This window comes from Lutzomyia longipalpis, chromosome 4 (genome assembly GCF_024334085.1).
Source record: "Lutzomyia longipalpis isolate SR_M1_2022 chromosome 4, ASM2433408v1".
In the NCBI taxonomy this organism is placed as follows: Eukaryota; Metazoa; Arthropoda; class Insecta; order Diptera; family Psychodidae; genus Lutzomyia; species Lutzomyia longipalpis.
The window spans coordinates 24401303-24416923 of NC_074710.1; the positions used below are offsets into that span (position 1 = coordinate 24401303).

At 32.8% G+C, this 15621-nt stretch overlaps 1 protein-coding gene across 4 annotated transcripts in view; it reads right to left on the reverse strand.

The window, feature by feature from the left end:
* The window catches only part of LOC129794974 (protein 4.1 homolog), a 33768-nt gene that overhangs the window by 16990 nt on the left and 1157 nt on the right, over positions 1 to 15621 (reverse strand). The gene's annotated exons all lie outside the window — the stretch shown is intronic.

The following is a 15621-nucleotide window of genomic DNA, read 5'->3' on the forward strand; positions in this document are numbered from 1 at the left end:
ACCTTTTCCCTCCCAGGAGAGACAGAGAGCTACCAGATAATAGAGAAAGAGGAAAATGTGAATGACCAAAGAGCTGGAAAAGTATATGCGATAATTAATTCCCAAGTTTGTTGAAAAAAAAACCGCCAGCAATGAATTTTATCAACCAAAAATGTGCCTTTTAATGTAATTAAGCATCTCCCGTGTTTTTGGCACATCACAATCCATAAACTCGCCACTTGATCGTTTTTAATTAGTGTGATTAATTGAAAAACTGAACTATATAGTTAGTTATACATATATGTGGGGCTGGAGGAGGAAGAAATGATGGGAATGTCAGTTTAGAGAATCATCTAAATTGACATATAAATGAGGGAGAAATTGAATCATTTAATTGGGTCACATTACCCCACCAATGGGGTTAAAAGCTTCAATATAAAATATTTTTGAATTAAATCACAGAGAGAAATATATAAATAGTTTATGTCAAAAATAAATGACCGATAATTTATTAAATCATTTCCGACATTTGTCGAATTCATGACATAATGAAATAAACTTTTCTTTTTAACTTTGCTTTTTTGCGTTTGATATTATTGAATCTGCTTTACCTATTCTTTTTCTCAATTAAAAACTAAAAACTGCAAAAAAGTTAGAAAGAAGATTTTCAAACGATTTAAGAAGTCGAACGTAGAAAAAAGCATTAAATGACAAAATGAACGTCAAACGTAAGAAGTGTCAGGTATTAAAACATAAGTATCAAACGCAAGAAGATGGGCTTCAGTTCAGATAGATGTTAAATCGAACGTTAAATTGAAAAAAAAAAGCGTCAGACGTTTAAGCGATCGTCAAATGTAAGAAAAGAAGCATCAAACATTAAAACAAATGTCAAACGTTTGACAAAAATATTCAGACACTAAAACAAACGTCAAATGTCTGGAAAGTCAAACGTTAGAACTCCAAGAACGTTTCAAAAGCTTTTGATTTGAATTTAACAGCCGTTAGGGTTTAGTAAACTCAATGTTTATAATCTTCGTCTTCTAAGTCGTCTTAATCCATTTTTAACGTTCTTACATTTATTAAAAATTAAAAAAAGTGATATAAAACACCTTCTTAAGTAATTCAAAATTTAAAAGTAGCCATCATTACCTGTTAAATTAACAGGTAATTAAATTAACATTCTACCTCTCGTTTAATCGTACAAAATTGATTTAAATACATAATAAAAATATATTTGTTAATAAGAATTTAATTTAGCCTTTACTAAAATACAAATAGTGTACAACTTATAATAAATTGCCTCCTTTTGGAGTGCAATGAAAATGAAGAAAAGCCCGATGGGAGTAATTTTATGAGTTGTGTCACTCACAGATATTTACGGCGTGCGCGAGTCTAGCCAGAGTGTCGCCATGAGGAAGTGTGTGGTGTTTATAGAAGTGTGAGAAAGGCGGTCACCACCCCCCAAGAAAAATGATTTTTTTCACGCAAATGAATTTCATTGAACCTTCATTTGAAGGATATTTTCTCTCTACAATATATAATGTCCCACAACCCTTTTTTAATTTGATGGAAAAACGTGAATAAAATGACACGCGTGTGCAATTTCACCTGAAGCACGCGCTATACCATCGCGGCAAAATGCAAGATTGAAATGGATATAGCAACACCATTAGATGGTCTTCCCCCAGTGTGATCTAGTGGTGGAATCGTGGGAAACATGATGATTGTTAATAGAATATTTTCTTGTTTGCAACATTAGTTATTTCTTCTTGAGGGCATCCACACACAATCTCAAACAACAACACATCAAACGTGAGGGAAACAAAGAGAGGTATAAGTCAAAGAACAAAACAATCAACAATTGAAATTTTCAGACCATTTTCTTCAACACTTTTGTTGCTTTTTCCTCCTAAATGGACGAACTTTTTTTTTGTACAGAGCTCCCTCGCATGATTTTTCTTTTTTGTGTAGCTGTGAGACTTTTTCCACCACTAAATTGTTCATCATGCGTGCATAATTCGGTCTCTAAGAGAGACTCGAATTTGTTGAACGAATAAAAAAAAAATTTGCCGCACTTTATATACAGAACAAAATATATTGTAAGCACGAACCCAATACTCCTTCATACAAATAATCTATTTTGGGATACTCTCGCTCTTCGTTTAGGTACCACCCCCACCCACATCATCAATACATATCATCATCGATTAAAAATAAATTGACACATTTTGGATTGTTGAGGCGAAAATTTGGTGAAATTTTTTCTGATAATTTCACGTGAGAAATTTTTTTGAAGTAAATACTTCCCTCCTTATATTGTCTTGAAAATATAATCTACAAAATGATTTACTTGCGTGTTTCTCCTTCACTGCTTTTGCTGGTAATTTGTGTTGATGGCTTGTCCACATACGGAAAAATTTTATTTTTCCATTGTAGATAGATTTATTTGTAAGGTGTACAAAAAAGTATTTTAACAGTGTGGGATCAAGTGAGACAGATTATGGAGATAAAACTTCTTTATAATTCGTTGTTATTGGTATAAAAATACTAAATTCAATATCAATTAATCGTGTAGTAAATGACGGATTATCGGATCTCCATTAATTAGTCGTTACGGAGTAGTTAGGATTGCTAATTCATATCTTGGAAATCTGTCAAGCCGTTTAGCTAATCTGGCGTTCCAAAAACTTGTTCTTATTCTATAATTCAAAAACTGATTTCCCGATTTGGATCAAACTGATTTTAAATGCACATCAAATTCGAAAAATGACCACGAGAGGCGCCACATAATTTTTAAATCTTAACCCTTTCGCGATTATTAGGTTATAGACTAACTCAAACGTCAAACATTTTATTTACCCTAATATATAAATTAATAAATTTTTTTCAAAGATAGATACAAGTTCAATTTTCGACCATTTTGACCGAGAAATATTTTCTGAGTAAAACTAGAAAACGAATATCACGATAGAAACTCTTAATGTTTTAATGTTAAAAATTGGCGCGAAAGGGTTAACTATGTATTATTTAATTCAACTGATAAATAAGATTAGAACACATAAATGATCAGTATGTTGTGATATGTACCACCACGTCCGTCCTATTTCAATTTGAGGTATTTTTAGAGTGTGATTACACCCTTAAATGACATTATTGTTCCTACTACATCTCCTACTACTTGTTTACATTACAAAATATAATAATCAATACCTATATCTGTACAGAATGTACAACGTGATAATTATAGAAATGCATTCAAGTGTAAAATTATTCCATTATTTTTACATGTAAATATTTATGAATCATTCTTGATAACATTTTATTGATGACTTAACATGCAACAAGTCTCAAAGCGATAAGAATGAAATTTTATTCAACGAGTTGTTGCTTTTTTAATCCAACGATTACTATAGCTTGTGTACGCGAGATAATCCATTGAGGCTTCCGTTTTTTACTTAACAAAATTCGGCTTTTGGGTATTGTATCAAATTTTCAGCAATTTACGAAACCTATTCAACAAGAACAATTATATATTTTCTGTGGCAGGGAAAGAAAAACATTTAGTTGAATGGCTTTTTTTTTCAGCAAAAACCCCTTGACCTAAAAATCCTCTGTCAATTCCCTTTCCTCTACTTTTTTATTATTATTGTACCCCAAGGACGATTGAGGTGTAAAAAGGATATTTTTTCCTTGTTTGTTTTTTACCAAAAGAAAAAAATAAACATTTCTCTTAAGTAGAATAAAATATGTTTACAATTTTAAGATGTTTTTTTTTTTGTTGTTGCTTTTAAAGATCATGAACTCTTGTGCACACAGTGTCAAAGAGACTTGGTTCATCGAGGGAATTGGCGCCTCTTTCGCTGCAACTTCTTCTTTTTTGCACCACGTCGAATCCGTTAGCTTTTCTCATGTAGGTACTGTGTATATTGTAAAGTACTTTGTCGTGAATTGAGCCACGTGTGTGGAAGACAACATAAAATAAAAGAGTATGTAGTGAGAAAAACATACTATTACCTACATGTAAGTATATAAAATACATAGAATCAAATGGTACAACAATTTTTTTGTCGGTTTTATTTCATTCCACGGTGCACGAGTGCGAGTGAGAAGAGTGGCAACAGTGAGAATTTTAACATCCAACATACACATAAAACGTGTTTTCTTTTATTTTCTTATAAAGTCACACACAAAAATTATATGCTTTTGTAGTTAATAACATTTTGCGCATATATTGAGAAACATTTTAAGGCGTTGTCTCACGTCTTTGGAGATGGTTCACCCAGTAGCTCCACAACACACACAGTTGGGTGTTATGAGAAACCGCACGCAGATAGTTTGTAAAACCATTTGAGCCCCCTGAATCTCAAAATAGAACACAAATATATTTTGCTAAGAATAGAGACGATATAAAATGTTAGTGAGAGATCTTGTATATACGAGAGTTTAGAGATCTCAAAGGACTATTAACTGGCGTTTGTTTTTTCCCGCCAAAAATACACGAAGAAGGAATTTGGAATATTTTATCAATTTCCTTTGAAAGAAAAATGAAGAACTTGGCAATCAAATGTGAGAAAGTTAATCCAACCTTTTTGTATTTTAATTGCGACTAAAGTGATTTAATTTTTTGGATTAATCAAATATTTGTCAACACCGCAAAATTATCTTGCTTCTGTCTCAACACATTGTTTAAATTCTCATGTAAATAGTCAAATATTTATCTTATAAACATTGTTTATATACCTACAATAAAAAATGCAGAGTAATCAAGAATAAAAATTGAAAAATAAAAGAAATTGTGGGGATTTTCCAAGAACAATATTCAATGTGAAAAATGACCCTAAAAACTCAGCTATGCAATCAATTTTCTTCACCCAAGAGTATGACACAGAGAGCAAAAATGTCTAATAAAACGAAAAGACTACCGAGAGAAAAGTCAATCATAACGCGTCCAGTTATAAGAGTTGGTGTCCCACAACGTGTAGAAGTTTGTTTATGCGTTGTAATACTATTTGTGAACAATATTAGTAGGCAAAGTTGATTTTTTAGTGAAATTCAGCAATTTGATGCATAAAAATTGTCATATCTCTTGTTCTATAACACCTACAGAAATTTCATGACTAGTTTTGGAAAGGTCTTGAAATAAGCTATAATTTGACATATATCTCAATAATTTTCAAGGTCACCTCCAGAACACAAAATGGCGGATTTTTGTTTCACCAAAACAGTTTTTCGCATTTTTCGTCCTGAAGGAATGGTTCTAGAGGTTTCTGATGTTCTAGAAAGTTGTAGATAATTGCAAAACCTTTAATTTGATACAAAGTTGAGTCAAATCGGACAAGCGGTTCAAGAGATATGGTTCTTAGAACTTTTCAAATGCAAGAATTATTCAAATGGCCATATCTTCTAAACGGCGACATAGATTTTCTTCATTTTCGGACTGGTGACAGATATTGAGTCAGGCTACAACATATCAAAATTTAAAGGAAATCTATAACAGATGTTGGGAGATATTGCCTCTTAAAGTTAGGCAATTTTTGTTTTTGATTTTAGCGCCTCTTGCGGATGTTTTTGGAACTTGGAATGTTCTATACAGTTGTAGGGCTTCTTGAAACCTTTCATTTGATACCAAGATGATCAAAATCGGTCAAGCCGTTCTCGAGTTGTATCGAAAAAACACTTTTTGCTTAAGGCCGCCATATTTGCTAAACCGCTTGACCGATTGTCAAGTATGAATTGTTGATGAAAACGTCTCTCTGAGCTCTACAACATACTAAAATTTCAGACCTCTAGCTATAAGGGAAGTGATTGATAGTATTTCAAAATGGCGGACGGCGGCCATCTTGGATTTTGAAAATGCGAAAAAATGAAATTTTACACCCATATTTCTATAGAAAACTTCAAACCGGAAGTCTCTATCTCTTACCGTTCGAAAGTTATAAGGCAAAGTTTAGGCGACCGGCCGGCAGGCCGGCAGGCCGGCCGGCAGGCCGGCCGGATCAAAAATTTTCCACCACCATTTTCGTAATGTGGGATGTCTAAAACGTGCTCATACCAAGTTTGAACCCGATCTGAGGTGGCCGGTTTTTCCGACGATTACAATACTTGGTGTTGGCCACGAAGTGGAACACCAACTAATATATGTTACACTCTGTATTTGTGCCATTTTAACACGTCAATTTATGGAGAAAATTTCTGCAACGAAAGCCTGCAGTTATACGTAAGAAAAGAGGTTTATTGATTCACAGGAATGCTGCATTAAATCTCATAAATAAATTCTCAACGATAACTACAGTGGGGATCATAATAAAATTATATGGTAAAGACCAAAAAATCTTGTCTATCAAATGTTCCGCAGTGAGCCCTTTTTAGCTGTATGGCGTAGAAAGATTTTTTTCACAAGAGGAAGTGGATTTAAGTGATTTCTCAGAGAGTCTTATCAAAACCACTAAAGCCGGAAATACCTTTTCGTACTTAGAAGGAAAAAAGCTTTATATACAATAAAAATTTCATTGAGCATTCGTTTTAACATACCTACATACATAATATTGTTCCCTTCAACCTTTCAGCTCAAACTTTTACATATTTGAGAATGTACTGAAAGATTGTTTACGTTTTTTTTTACACACACACCCTTAAATCACTCGATAAAACATAAAATGTTGGAAAAACTTTTACCCACAAGGAAACCATAGCAATAGATACTTTGTTCAATAAAAGAACATGCACTTTTGGGGGTGGAAACATAATCCATATAGCATATGGTATATGTATCTAAGTATGTAAACAGTGCCTATCATAATTTTGGAAACTAGTATTAAAATTTTGATAGAATGCTTCTTTTTTGACTGAACGTTATGTAATTTGAAAATTAGAGCACGAGCGTACCCAATTTAAAAAGATTTTTTTTTATTTTGTAGGTACTCGAATTAGCATAGACTTTGGGTTAAATTTACTACTCAGACAGACTTAAGTTTTCTGAAGATTCTTAAAATTTTCCTTAAGATTCTAAAAGTTTCCTCAAGATTCATAGAATTTCTTTAAGATTCTTAAAGTTTCCTTAAGATTCATACAGTTTCTTTAAGGTTCTTAAAATTTTCTTTAAGATTCATAGAGTTTCTTAAAGTTTCCTTAAGATTCATAGAGTTTCTTTAAGGTTCTTAAAGTTTCCTTAAGATTCATAGAGTTTCTTTAAGGTTCTTAAAATTTTCCTTAAGATTCTTAAAGTTTCCTTAAGATTCATAGAGTTTCTTTAAGATTCTTAAAGTTTCCTTACACCGAAAGAAAAAATCACTAGAATTAGAGAATTTTTCACCCTCAATCAGAGATTTGCCCAGTGGACTGTGTGTCTCTAGAATGGGTACACAAAGTCACTAAATCAGCAGTTGTTTGACAGCAATGAATTAGCTCAAAAACTGATTTAACCACTCATATTTGACTAAAAACTGCAATAATTGCAAAAAAGTTTATTGTTTATAACCTAAACATAACAAAGAATAAGCGAAATGACAGAAAAACCCGAATTGTGACATTTTGACAATCAGATTTAGTGACTCGTGTGTCTCTATATTGGAGAATCAAGTCTACTACTTTAGCGACGAGCCCCAGTAAACAGTGATTCTCTAAACCTCTAGCATATTTTTCTTTCGGTGTAAGATTCATAGAATTTCTTTAAGATTCTTAAAGTTTACTTAAGATTCATAGAGTTTCTTTAAGGTTCTTAAAGTTACCTTAAGATTCATAGAATTTCTTTAAGATTCTTAAATTTTCCTTAAGATTCTTAAAGTTTCCTTAAGATTCATAGAATTTCTTTAAGATTCTTAAAGTTTCCTTAAGATTCTAAAAGTATTCTGATAAATGCCTTAACTTCTCATAAGATCTATTAAGATTCTTAAAAAAAAAACTTAAAACCTCTTATTAGGAAAAATTTAAGATTGAAAGAGATGTCAAAGTACGAATTTTGACAATTCTTTTCAAATATAAGTTCCGGCAGTTAACAAAAAAATATTCCTACATGTGAGTTTTAGGATTTTTTTCCTATAGATTCTTTTGCAAAACAATTTTGTACATTCAAATTATCATACTCATATCTTTACCGTAGTATTATAACTTCTTTTACAGAGCAACATATAATCTTTTTGTGTAAACAGAAGTAACAAGAAAATTTATTACATTAAGCCACAGGGTTTCTCTTTTCTAAGCGGGAAAAAATATTTGAGCAATATTGTGAATTTATGGGGAACATGGCCTGAATTTTCCCCTCAAAATTTTCACCACCTGTCTGTGATTTAACATTTTTCATATATAGAGGGATACATATAGCAATGCGCTACTTGATAAGAATAAATCTCAAAATGATGGATTTAAGACTACAAAATTTGCATAAATTCATTTAGTGAGTGTATTCCATTGGTAAGCATTTCGACATTCATACAAAGTGAATTTAATTCAATTTAATGTCATTGAATAAGAAATATTCACAGTGTGCTCGTTCTAATATCTTCTTGCTTGATCATTTTCTCAACTCATCAACTTTGTTCCATTTTTTTTCACTCTTGTGTCTCCTCTCACCTCGAGTGATTTGATTATATTATACTCACAGTCAGATGCGACAAAGTGCGAGAAATGTATGATATCAATTACTCGAAGAAGATAGCAAATCTTCACCCACGCATTATATTTTGATTTACAATGTTAGAATAAAGTGTTCTTTCTTTTAAAATGGCATTTGCAACACATTTTCCCGCGGCACGAAAGTCATATCAATTGACTTTTATTGAAGCTCTTCTTATTTTTTCTTCATTCCATAATAAAGATCAAACAAGACATCTTTTCACTCATCTCAACCTTCAGGCAAACTCTGGTAGACTTTTATGAATTTTTCCTCACTGTTATAGGCTATAAAAATTCATCAAAATCAACAAATATTGTACGTTTGGTGACGCGAGGATGATTCTTCGTGTATACACAGTTTTCTCAATCGATAAGAAGAGACATTTATTGAAGAGGGAGTCCCCACGAATTGTTGTAATACCAAAAATCGACAATTCACTGCATATAGTAATAGGGGGGAGGAAAGAAAATGTCTATGTTCTGGGGGAACATGATGAAGGGGGAAATGTCGAGGAAAACCATTTTCATGAGTATTTATGCTGAGGCCCTCGTTTGGGGTGATATTGAGCATAAATTTCCTATCCACTATCTAAATACACTTCCTTCTGTTAAGTTCGAAACACTTTCTAATTGGCATAAGCTTTAGTGACAGATATAGTGTAACTGACAGCTGTCACTGTCATCATGACAGATGTATAAATTTTAAAATATTAAATTATAAATTAAAAAGAAATTTTACAAAAACTAAAATTTTGATATACAAATGTCCCTTATTTTGCTATCATCTTGATGTTTCGATTATATATAAGATCTTCTTCAGATTTTCAAAATGATAAACTAAAAAAAAACAACAAAATTTGCAATAAATTTAAAATAAAGATTTTCGGTTTTTCTTCATGTTCTTTGCAAAAATAAATTAAATAAGGTATAACAAAATAATCAAATAAATACTTAGAAAGGGATTTATTGGCTTTGCAGATTCATCTTACGCTACGATGCATACAAATCAATCCACAATTATACCCTTCTCGTTATCATGGAAAATCTTCATTGGGAAAATCGATTTCCTTCCAAATTTACTCTCTTTCATCCCCAGATCTCACTTAATCCTGATTAATGACACAACAAGTTAATTTCCTCCGCTCTCTTCTATTTTCCCCATGTGACATCCACTCCCCACTAAGAGAATTATGATTTCTCTTAGCTGATGACCTCATCGATTTTATCCAACACACTACATTCTTATGTATCACACAAGCATCAATATATTAACATTGGTATGGTGTGTGCAAGATTCAATTTATTCTCATGTGCGCTGATTGAAATTGAACAAGATGAAAAAAAATTCATTCTCTTTTACGAAGTACCCAAGAAAACTTGTCGTGGTGTGACCAACTTTAAAAAGTGACGATGAAGTTAATAAATAAAATATAAGATGGATGAAAAAGGACAAGTAGAGATAAAATTCAATTCACATCCAATCAATACGGTGTTCTCGCACCACAATCCGTAAATATCTTTGAGATGCTTTTTACCCGCCAACATTGAGAGCAATGGTCTCAAAAGATGGAAGATATGGGAAAATTTTCCGTTTGAATGCATTCGGATTGAAGCTACATCACTAATTCTGGAATTCTTTTTTCTTTTCTTTTCTTAATGTTTAAAGATTCTTTTAGAGTTCTAGATTTTTTGTTCAAGGCAAAGAATTGATTTGGAGTGGTAACAGTAAGAACTCAGAAGCTTCTTTTTTTCATGGTTTGATTCTGATTCCTCAAAGGGAAAGAACTCGGTCATCTTCAATAGAATTCAAAATAGTTCTTAATAACTTTCCTATATTCTTAAAAATGTCTTTGTGATTCATTTCCTTATTTGTCAAAATTAGTAGTTTTTATATAAAACAAAACTGACTAATTCTTCCATCACGAAATTCTGTTTCACAACGCGAGAGAAAATGTTCTTTATGGCCTTTTTCTTAAAGTAAAAAAGAAAGAGAGAGAAAAAAGAAAATTTTGCAATGCGGAAATCATTACTTTGAGAATAAACAAACTTCCTGACCTAAACATCTGCTGGTGGCAAACACATTTTGGATGCGCCAAAGATTCCCTCCACATCGTACAAAAGTGATAAAAACCATGGCAGACTTGAGACTTTTTGGTCACATATTCTGTTGGATTTTCTCTCGCGTACATGACGTAATTCCTTCGAATTTAGCAACACCCGATTAAATTCCCAAGACAAACATCACCACATTTTGGCGTGGTTCTCGTTCATTTTCTATTTTATTTGTATGAAAAAGCGCAACACAAAATACAAAAGTTGAAAATAATATTCAGTGTTCGAGGAAAGCAAATTCCTCTTGAGAAATCCCCATTCCTATGCAGGAATTTCTCCCGTATACAACAAACACGCCATTTCAAGTGATCATTAGTATTCATTTTAAGTCATCCGCACCACGTTTACCACCCACAAATTCGCCCCCTAAAATAATTCCAAAGCAAAAGGGGACAATGATTATTTTTTTTAACAAGAGGGAGACATAATTCAATTGAATCCTCCACAATTAATCAAATCAAATTGAATTCTCTATTCTACTAAACTTGCTGCTTCTTAATCTCAACTAAAGCAATAAATCAATAACATATTTCTAATGATTTATTATTGATAAAAGGGGATATTTGATTTATTTATCTACTTGCACAATCGGACAAGTGGTTTTGCAACAGATAACTGCACCGTAATTTATTTAAAATGGAAGTAAACTAAAAGCAAAAATTTGAAATATACAAGATTTTGAGGAAGATAAAAAAGTTTTTAGAATAGTTTTGTACATGAAACGAGGGGAAATTTAATACATATCTCTCTGGTTATTCAAATTAGCATTTCACCGTCGAATAATTTTCACAAATTTGACAATTTTGACTCCTACAGAATTCCCACAGAAAGCCAAAAAAACTCAAATTACAAAAAATACATAAAACTACAATGGGGACCAAATTACATAGAATTATCGTACGGGGAAAAAGATAAATTTGTCAATTCAATTTGGTGGAAAAATGTATTTCAGAAGTCACCCAAAAAAAAGCTTCTTCTACTTTTTTTTTTTGTTAAATTGCGAGAAAATATAGCATATTGTTTGACTCTTGAGACGAATGGAGAAGAAAATAAATGCAGAAAAGTCAACAATTTGATTTTATTTTTAGCTGTAAACCAACATGGAGAAGAACCACCTTTTGTGCCTCACTTCACGAAAAAAAAATTAAATCATGAAAAATCCTGAGTTGTGCAGCACTCAAATACAGAGTTTGTTAGCTAATTTAGAGACTCAGTCACTGTGAAAGAGAATTTTCACATTAGAAGAGAATTTATTTATGGACGCACACCAGACAATTTCACACTTTTTGGTGTTTTTTTTTTCAATATATCAACAGCATGATGATGATGAAAAAAAAAGAGGAAAATCGGTTGAGAGAACCACTGAATACACAAGAATTTTCCGGTGAGAAAGCCGCATGTGAAAGAGGATGAAGGAAAACAAATTGATTTGTGTATTTCTTGTGTGTGGTAAAAAAAATTCGCAGAGTGAAAATAATAAAGGAAAGAATGTCAAAAATAGTTTGAGAAGATATATCTATTTTAGTTCGCATTTTATCGATTTAATACACTCACCCCCAACATTTTCCCCATTCCCAACAAAGAGAAACCCTTCCAAAAAAAGCCTGAGGGAGTTTTTTTCCCATCATCAGGATCCAATCAGGATAAATGTCAAATTTCACAAGTTAAAGGAATTTTGTTATTATTGAGTTGAAATTTATTACATTGAAAGAAAGAAGAAAAAAACCTTCAGTCAGAAGATTTTATAATAAATTGAGTCAAGGAAAATAGATCATGGTGCGAGTAGATAAAAATTCTCTTGAAAGATTGTTTTATCCACTTGAAAGAAATTCTCATTTGAAGATCTTAAGAAATCAATTTCTCATATTATAATCTCTGTAACGTTGAAAAAAATATTAGTTTTTTGTACGCCAACACTCACCCGCACTCTTTGCCGGGTGAAACAACACGTAATACATTCGGTATTTAGCATAAAAAGAGAACGAGAAAAAATATTGTGATGTCATTTCCTCTCATAAAATTCTACTTGAAGTGGAATTAATTTTTGCAGCAATTAACGCGTTTATTGTTAAAGCTCGTTCACTGTTTTTTTTTTCCTTTCATAGATTATATTCTTTATTGCAGAGCATTTTTTAGTTTTTATTCATATTTGAGAAATTGTTTCCGTTGAGGATTTTTCAATAAGGAATAAATTAAATCAAAAATTAAATTTAGATTATTATTATTATTATTATTATTATTATTATTATTATTTTTATTTCCAACAAAAATTTAGGGTCTGTCCCTCTTACAATATTTTGTTGTGAAAGAGAAATTAAAAAAAAAAGAAAGTGAGCAATAACGAAAAGAAGAAAAAAGAATTACAAAAAAAGAAAAAAAATAGAAAAAATTAATAATTAAGAAAAAAAAAGAAAAACAATGCAAATGTAAAAAAAAGAAGTACTAAACTGGATCCCAGTCGCGCAAATAATGTCCCTTAATTGACTCGATGGAGATCCTCGCCACTCGAGGGAGCGCATTGTACAAAGAAACTCCCTGGACGAAGAGATTTTTATAGAAAAGGTCAATAGATGAGGTAGGCACCATAAGGCATTCTCTTCTGGCGGATGTGCCCCGAGTAAGAAGTGACGAAAGGTACTCAGGGGTATTGCTTCTCAGCAGCCGATATATGAAAATGACAACCCTCATTTTGAGATAGTCTTGGATGTCACACCCAACAAGCGCATCACGAAAACGAGATACATGATCACGCGAGCGTAATTGAAAAACATATCGGATGCAATTGTTAAAAGCCACAGACAAGTGCCTCAATGACTCACTATCCATTGAGAAGAAGAGTTCCGCTCCGTATGTAAAGAATGGGATAAGAAGAGCTTTAGCAAGAATAAGTCTAGTTACTTGGGGTGTGTAGTCACTGAAGCGTCTTAGGGAGAACAGAGAAAAATTAACTTTACGACAGATTGCACTGACCTGGTCTGACCAAGAGAGTGTAGTGTTGAAGAAAATTCCTAAGTTTTTCACAGAATTTGAGAAAGCAATTAGCTCACCGTTAAGGAAAAGAGGCTCTGTAGCGATGATTTGAGTTCGTCTGTGAATCACTAGTGCCTGGGATTTTTTAGCATTGAGAGCTAGACCATTAGAGATGGACCACTGATGAATACGATCAAGATTGTAGTTAATGAGTTGAAAGGCTGGAGAAGAGTTTGTAGGATCACCTTCTACATATATCTGAAGATCATCTGCATAGAGATGGTAGGAGCAGTTAACCAGATGGGACGGAAGATCGTTTATAAACATCGAAAAGAGCAAAGGCCCCAGGATGGAGCCTTGGCCGATGCCACTTTTGAGCCTAAGTTTAGTGGAAAATTCAGTCCCAAATTTGACAAACTGCTTCCTATCAGTGAAATAAGATTTTAGCAGTGAGACAGCAGAAGAGGAAAAATTAAAAATATTCTATTCTAAAAAGATTCAGATTTACCACAAGTGAGAGCTTTGATTCGTTCTTTCTTTTTCGCAGCCAAAATAGGTTTATAATAAACCAATGGAAAGCTTTGGGAAGGTTCTAGTCACCTAGGTATCTTGGCATATTTTAGTCGATAGATCCTAATAGCTACAAAATAAAGCTCAAGCAAGATGAAGCAAGTCACACAGCCCTAATTTTTTCCCCTTAAAAAAATTGTAAACATACAGGTACCATTCAGACTAAGGACCTTTTCCATGGTTTTGCTCTGGAAGTTCGATAATCAACGCTAAGACGGTCATGGCCGCAGTTGAGAGTTTTCCATCGCAGATGAATCAGTAAATAATCTAATCTAATCTAATTTGACTTAACCACTCAAGGACCGTAAGAACTCCAGGAAATTCTAGGATTCCAGGATTAAATAAATTAAAGATAATTTTCTAGAGCTATTTCAAGTTCAAATAAGGCATCTTGATCATGTGAATCCTTGAAAATGTACTTTAGAAATTATTTATCCAAAATTAAGTATTTTCAAAACTGAGCTATGAGACGAAAACTTCTTATCGGTTTCTTACGGGGCTATCACACTTAAGCTCCAAGTGCTTGAGCATCATAACCTCTATGTGAGTACGAAAGAGAAAACAACGGTATTTTTTCTCGTTTTGTCACATGTAAAATCTTAAGCATCAAGCGCTTAGAGCTCAAGTGTGATAACTCCCTTAAAGGATTAATTCTTGGTCCAGGCATTATCTAGATTTATCTCATAACTATCTAGATATTTATGTACATTTTCTGCACAGAAATATGTAGGTTAATAAATTCGAGACTTTCAAGAAGATATTTCATTTAACTTTTTAAAAGTTGTTTTTAACAACAATTTTGCAATCTTTCGTTTTTCTTCCTTACTAATCCTGTGAGTCATTGAGGATCACCAAGCCTACTATGATCGTTTTAAAATACATAATCTGTCAAAACCCTGATGAATCGTTACGAAATAAATGATCGGCCTATACGAACGGATACGAATGTAAAGAAAGCTGTTAATGATCGTGATCATTGCTACCACTAAGTTTTAACAGATTTCCTACATTTTCTCCATTTCCTTCTCCACACAATCATTAAAACTCAACAAAGAGGTGTATGTTAACACCTCGCGGACAATCCAAGAAAGATGATTTCTTTGACTAATTTAGAGCGGTGTTTGCTGGAGTCAAAAGTTGTCTTTCCTCGCGTTCTACTTCTTTGTTTTCATCTAACCTCTTCACCATACGGGTTCGCTTTTTTCGTGTGTTCGCTCTTCCACCCAAGATCCACCTGGTTGGAGGCATACACCGAGAAAACGAGAAAGAAATGAAATTTTGTTGTTGAGAGACTTTGGAGATTGAGCGAGAGAGCCAATATCGCGGACTTGTTTTTTTTTTTGGTGGCTGAACTGATCACTTTTTGCCCACAAAATCCGG